The sequence below is a fragment of the Oncorhynchus kisutch genome, linkage group LG29 (assembly GCF_002021735.2).
Source record: "Oncorhynchus kisutch isolate 150728-3 linkage group LG29, Okis_V2, whole genome shotgun sequence".
NCBI classification, from domain to species: domain Eukaryota; kingdom Metazoa; phylum Chordata; class Actinopteri; order Salmoniformes; family Salmonidae; genus Oncorhynchus; species Oncorhynchus kisutch.
Genome location: NC_034202.2, coordinates 11,364,988 through 11,372,021, shown reverse-complemented (window position 1 = coordinate 11,372,021; position 7,034 = coordinate 11,364,988).

The following is a 7,034-nucleotide window of genomic DNA, read 5'->3' as shown; positions in this document are numbered from 1 at the left end:
TGAATACGTCAGAGTACCAGGTTGTGTTTACCAGACTAAAGTACAGCTGCAGCCTGAATAATTGTTCTTTAGTTTGTAAATTTCTAAGCCATTTCAATATGGGAATGATCTCCACGTTCTCTGGTCTTGTCCATGGGTGGAGTTGCCAACCATTTCAACATGTAGTGATAGCTTCCATGTTTTCTGGTCTAATGTAAATGTTGTCGGAAGTGTTTTTATTCTTCTAACTATAGTAGAAAAGGAGGCGTTCCATGACGCCTTGTAATGTCTGTGCTCACTGGGGCTTGGTCACTGACTGATCCTAAGTTACTATGAATACCAATTCTCATTTAGACGACTATGATCAAATTGTTTTCTTTCCAAAAGTATTCTTTGGCTGAATCATTTATTTTATACAACATCAAGATGCAAACCCCATAATTGAGAAGTGTATACAAACAATGAAACAGTAATGTGTGTCTCCTGTCCTTCATGAGGTCACCAAATGAAACAAACTCGACATGGCCGTTCTTTAAGTGTCCACGGACCACTCCAACTGCTTGGAATACAGAAATACTGTTCAATTATTCAACCTTTTGACATTACCGTACTGCGAAGTCTTTCTCTGTGGTAACAAAGGGATTCTCAACCTTCATTTTGGCCGAGTGGGGTAAAGAGTTTTAAGTATTTATGACCGTCATAAACCTGAGGTGGGAGAGAGAGAGAGAGGGCTATGATCCTCACCCCCAAAAAGGCACGTTGTGACAGTGTTCAGTTTTACAGATTTGATTGTGTTCTACACTTCTACTGAATCAATTAAATGCTTTGTTTGAGGGGGAGAGAGCGACATTTAATATGTATTGTCCCGAGAACGAGCTCGCAGAGCCCAGTAGCAGATCTCACGCTGGTGCAGCGAATGCACCACTGCGAAGGGATGAACATGCCAGGGGTTCAGGGGAAGGGAGAAGGTGGGCAGATGTAGCTGGAAGAATAGGAAAGTAGACCGGTGTGGCTACGGGGCAATTGTGGTGGATCAGAGCAAAAAGGGAGGGGAAACAGCCGGTGAGACTGTGACTGGGGTCCCTAAATCGGTACTGGAAATTGGAGTTCAAGAGAGTGAAACAATGGAAAATGAAGAAGCTGTTTTCAAAGTACCGAGGATGAAGAGGGAGAATTTAAGGGGTGATGAAGGTTCTAATTCTAAGAGGAAGGTAGAGATTGATAAATCAGTTGGGGATAAACAGGTTGAAGAGATGGTGGAGTTTTCCTCTGGGGAGGATTGCGAGAATGAGTCATCTGACGCATCACCACAAAAAAGCACGCAAAATGGGGTGGAAGGGAGGTATGGGTTTGAGAAGGTACATGTATTTCTGAAATTGACCAAAGGGAATAAAATGAAGGATTATAATTTAACAGATTTTATTCCTGAAGGTGATTTGTTTAATGAATCAGCAAAGGTTCTGAGGTCAAAAATAACGGGGGAGATTTGACAAGCCCTGAAATAGCTAGTCTCGAAAGTTGTCACGAGTGACACTGCCGTCAATCATATGACCTACTGAAGAGATGAGTATTCAGTTAAGAATTAAAGGTTGAGACCGAGTCTGCATCTCTCACATGGGTAGGCAGACCATTCCATAAAAATTGAGCTCTATAGGAGAAAGCCCTGCCTCCAGCTGTTTGCTTAGAAATTCTAGGGACAGTTAGGAGGCCTGCGTCTTGTGACCGTAGCATACGTGTAGGTATGTACGGCATGACCAAATCGGAAAGACAGGTAGGAGCAAGCCCATGTAATGCTTTCTAGGTTAGCATAAGGTTAGTCGTAAGACTTCCAGTTTGGTGTGGAAGACTTCCAGTCTGGAAGCTTGCTTCAGAGCTTGAGTATTTTCTGTATACCAGGGAGCTAGTTTCGTATGACAAATGTTTTTAATTTTTAGGGGTGAAAATGCATCTAGAATATTAAAGGTTAAATTGAGTTCCTCAGTTAGGTGGTTAACTGATTTTTGTCTTCTGACGTACTTGGGTAGGCAGAGGAGTCTGGAAGGGCATCAAGGAATTTTTGGGTTGTCTGAGAATTTATAGCACGACTTTTGATGCTCCTTGGTTGGGGTCTGAGCAGATTATTTGTTACGATTGCAAACGTAATAAAATGTTGTTCCGATAGTCCAGGATTATGAGGAAAAACATTAAGATCCACAACATTTATTCCATGGGACAAAACTACATCCAGAGTATGTGTCACACCCTGACCTTAGAGAGCCTTTTTATTTCTCTATTTAGTTAGGTCGGGGTGTGATTTGGTGGGCATTCTATTTTTCCTATTTCTTTATTTGGCCTAGTATGGGGCCCAATCAGAGGCAGCTGTCTATCATTGTCTCTGATTGGGGATCATACTTAGGCAGCCCTTTTAGTTTGTGGGATCTTGATTTTGTATAGGTGCTGTGTAGCCTGCAGAACTTTACGTTAGTTTTGTATTTTGTTGTTTTGCGGTGTTCATAAAAAAATATATATATATTTTTTAGGGGGGATACACGGGGTGGTTGGTGGAGCCAGGTTTCAGACCATAGCCAACTCCCCACACACGCTTTAAGGAGCGTGTGACCGTTCAGGCAGCATGTTATGCGGTGATAGGCACTGTGTCTCCAATGCGCATCCACAGCCCGGTTCGTTCTGTGCCAGCTCCTCGCACTTGCCGTGGGAAAGTGAGCATACAGCCAGGACGGGTTGTGCCGGCTCAGCGCTCCTGGTCTCCAGTACACCTCCTCAGTCCAGGATATCGACAGTGCTCCTTCACAGCCCAGTGGGTCCTGTGCCAGCGCCACATAATTGCCGGGCAAAAGTGAGTATCCAGCAAGGACGGTTTGTGCCAGTGAGCCTCCACGGTCCAGTATATCCTGTGCCAGCTCCATGCACCCGGCCTCCAGTGCTTGTCTCCAGCCTGGTACGTCCTGTGCCTGCTCCACGCACGAAGCCTCCAGGTGGTGATACATGGCCCGAAGCCTCCAGGGATGATCCATGGCACGAAGCCTCCAGTGATGATCCATGCCACAAAGCCTGCAATGATGATCCATGGCACGGAGCCTGCAGTGATGATACATGGCACAGAGACTCCTGTGATAATCCATGGCCCGAAGCCTTCAGTGATGATCCATGGCACGAAGCCTCCAGTGATGATCCATGGCACGAAGCCTCCAGTGATGATCCATGGCACAAAGCCTGCAATGATGATCCATGGCACGGAGCCTGCAGTGATGATACATGGCACGGAGCCTCCAGTGATAATCCATGGCCCGAAGCCTTCAGTGATGATCCATGGCACGAAGCCTTCAGTGATGATCCATGGCATGAAGCCTCCAGTGATGATCCATGGCCCGAAGCCTCCAGCGACGATCCAAGGTCTGGTGTCTCCAGCGACGGTCTGCAGTCCAGAGTCTCCAGCGACGGTCGGCAGTCCAGAGCCCCCAGCGATGGCCAGCGGTCCAGAGCCTCCAGCGACCGTCGGCAGTCCAGAGCCTCCAGTGATGGCCGGCGGTCCAGAGCCTCCAGTGACGGTCAGCAGTCCAGAGCCTCCAGCGACAGTATGCAGCCTAGAGCCTCCAGCGGGGGTTCCCAGTCCAGAGCCTCCTGCGAGGATTCCCAGTCCAGAGAGCCTCCGGCGATGATCCCCGGTCCGGATCCTCCGGTGACGATCTCACTGTCCGGCGCATCCGGCGACGATCTACGGCCCGGTTCCTCCGGCGACGATCTACGGTCCGGATCCTCCGGCGACGATCCACAGTCCGGTGTCTCCAGCGACGGTCGGGAGTCCAGAGCCCTCAGCGATGGCCAGCGGTCCAGAGCCTCCAGTGACGGTCGGCAGTCCAGAGCCTCCAGCGACAGTATGCAGCCTAGAGCCTCCATCGTGGGTTCCCAGTTCAGAGCCTCCTGCGAGGATTCCCAGTCCAGAGAGCCTCCGGCGATGATCCACGGTCCGGATCCTCCGGTGACGATCTCACTGTCCGGCACATCCGGCGACGATCCACGGTCCGGTTCCTCCAGCGACGATCTACGCTCCGGATCCTCCGGCGACGATCCACGGCTCCGGTGTAGCCGGCGACGATCCACGGTCCGGTTCCATGGAAGCGGAGGGATCAGCGAGTGGAGCTGGGTCTCCTCCATGGAGTCAGGTTTTGCGGTCGGAGTCCGCACCTTTGGGGGGGAGGGGGGGGGGGTACTGTCACACCCTGACCTTAGAGAGCCTTTTTATTTCTCTATTTGGTTAGGTCGGGTTGTGATTTGGGTGGGCATTCTAGTTTTCCTATTTCTTTGTTTGGCCTGGTATGGTTCCCAATCAGAGGCAGCTGTCTATCGTTGTCTCTGATTGGGGATCATACTTAGGCAGCCCTTTTTCCCCCTTTAGTTTGTGGGATCTTGATTTTGTATAGGTGCTGTGTAGCCTGCAGAACTTTACGTTCATTTTGTATTTTGATGTTTTGCGGTGTTCATTTTAAAATAAAGAAAAATGTATGCCTACCACACTGCACCTTGGTCCAATTCATCAAACGAACGTAACAGTATGACTGTGGCAGTGAGTAGGTTCAGAGACATGTTGGATAAAACCCACTGAGTCAATGATGGCTCCGAAAGCCTTTTGGAGTGGGTGTGTGGACTTTTTCATGTGAATTTTAAAGTTACCAAAAATTTGAATATTATCTGCTATGACTACAAGGTCCGATAGGAACTCAGTGAGGAACACTGTTTATGGCCCAGGAGGCCTGTAAACAGTAGCTTTAAAAAGTGATTGAGTAGGCTGCATAGATCTCATGACTAGAAGCTCAAAAGACGAAGAAAAAAAACATTTGTAAATTGAAATTTGCTATCGTAAATGTTAGCAACACCCCCGCCTTTGCGGGATGCACAGGGAATATGGTTACTAGTGTTACCAGGAGGTGAGGCCTCATTTAACACAGTAAATTCATCAGGCTTAAGCCATGTTTCAGTCAGGCCAATCACATCAAGATTGTGATCAGTGATTAGTTCATTGACTATAACTGCCTTTGAAGTGAGGGATCTAACATTAAGTAGCCCTATTTTGAGATGTGAGGTATCACGATCTCTTTCAATAATGGCAGGAATGGAGGAGGTCTTTATTCGAGTGAGATTGTTAAGTCGAACACCGCCATGTTTAGTTTTGCCCAACCTAGGTCGAGGCACAGACACGGTCTCAATGGGGATAGCTGAGCTGACTACACTGTCTGTGCTAGTGGCAGACTCCACTAAGCTGGCAGGCTGGCTAACAGCCTGCTGCCTGACCTACACCCTATTTCATTGTGGAGCTAGGGGAGTTATAGAGCCCTGTCTATGTTCGTATATAAGATGAGAGCACCCCTCCAGCTAGGATGGAGTCTGTCACTCCTCAACAGGCCAGGCTTGGTCCTGTTTGTGGGTGAGTCCCAGAAAGAGAGCCAATTATCTACAAATTCTATCTTTTGGGATCCAATCTATTGGGTTGGATGCTGGTCTAATTTCAATTGATCAGGAAAAGGCATTTTACCGAGTTGAACATCAACGCTTATGGCGCACTTTTGAGGAATTTGGTTTCACATCTGGTTTTATTGCCATGATCAGGTTGATAAATGTTGACATGGATAGTGTATTGAAAGTTAATGGTGGCTTGAGTGCTCCTTTTATAGTGTGTAGAGGTAATAGGCAGGGTTCGTTGTCGGGAATGTAATATGCCACCGCTATAGAGCACTATAAAGTAGCATTAGAAGTTGCATTGAAGTGGTGTACCTTTCAGAGGATTTTCCTCCTATTCATCTCTCAGTGTATGTTGATGATTGTATTTGCGTGGTATTTGCGTGAAAAATCAAGCGGAGATGGATAGCTTGACTCACATTATTGATCGGTTTAGGGGAATATCCTCTGCAAAGGTAAACTGGGAAAGAAGTTGTGCTATACAGATTGGGAAATGTTCTGGAGGGATCATGGCTTTGCCAGGGGGGCTGGAATGGTGTAAGGGGGGTTTAAGTATCTTGGAGTGTACCTAGGAGATGAGGGCACTATTGAAAGAAATTGGAATGGGGTGGTTGAAATGGTGGAAGGGAGGATGAGGAGATGGCCTTGGTTGGTGTCTCGTATGTCATGCGCACTATTATTCTTAACTATTTGGTTGCTTCTGCACTGTGGCATCAGTTGTCATGTTTAGAGCCACCGTCTGTCCTTCTGTCTAAGATACAGGCAATTATTGTAGAATTATTTTGGGATAAATATCATTGGGTTCCACAAAGTGTTGTGTATTTGTCAAAAGAGGAGGGGGGGGGACAACATCTTGTACATCTGGATAGTAGGGCTGCTGTTTTCCTTCCGGTTCCAGTTTATTCAAAGGTTGCTTTATGGACCGAAAAATGTAGTTTGGAGAAGGGTGTCAGGTCTTGTATTACAGCAGGCAGGGGGATTAGGTTTAAAGAAAGCTTTATTTTTAGTTGATAGTAGCCAGATTTCTAGGGTGGGAGTACCTCCGTTTTACAGAGGCCTTCTTAGGGTTTGGAGAATAATGAAGGTATCCAGAAGCACTACAACGGAGTCAGTGCATTGGCTGCTGGAGGAACCTCTGCTGTATGGGGCAAGACTGGATTGTACAACTGTAGCTGTTCCACATTTCTCCAAGATTCTGGTGAAGGGCAAAATCATCACCCTAAAACAGTTAACAGACATGACTGGGCCCAGTCATGTCCGATGGAGGACAGGTGGCAGAACATTTGGGGGTGAGATCGTAAAGGATTGTCAGACAACTACCGGGAAGCTGCAGGAAGGCTCTGTCAGCAGAGGAGTGGAATATGTTCAACAGTCACAAGAAAAAGGTACCAAATGAAAACATCCCATTTCCAAGAATAGCGATTACACCCAATATCTCAGAGTCAGAAAGAAAGGCGTTATTACTGGACCGTTACAAAACGGCACTAGTGGTACTACTACAGGAAAAGGAGGACCATTCTCATTGACGGAGCTGGGCTGTAGTGGAGCAGTTTGAGAATTTCGAGTTCCTTGGTGTCCACATCACTAACAAACTAGAATGG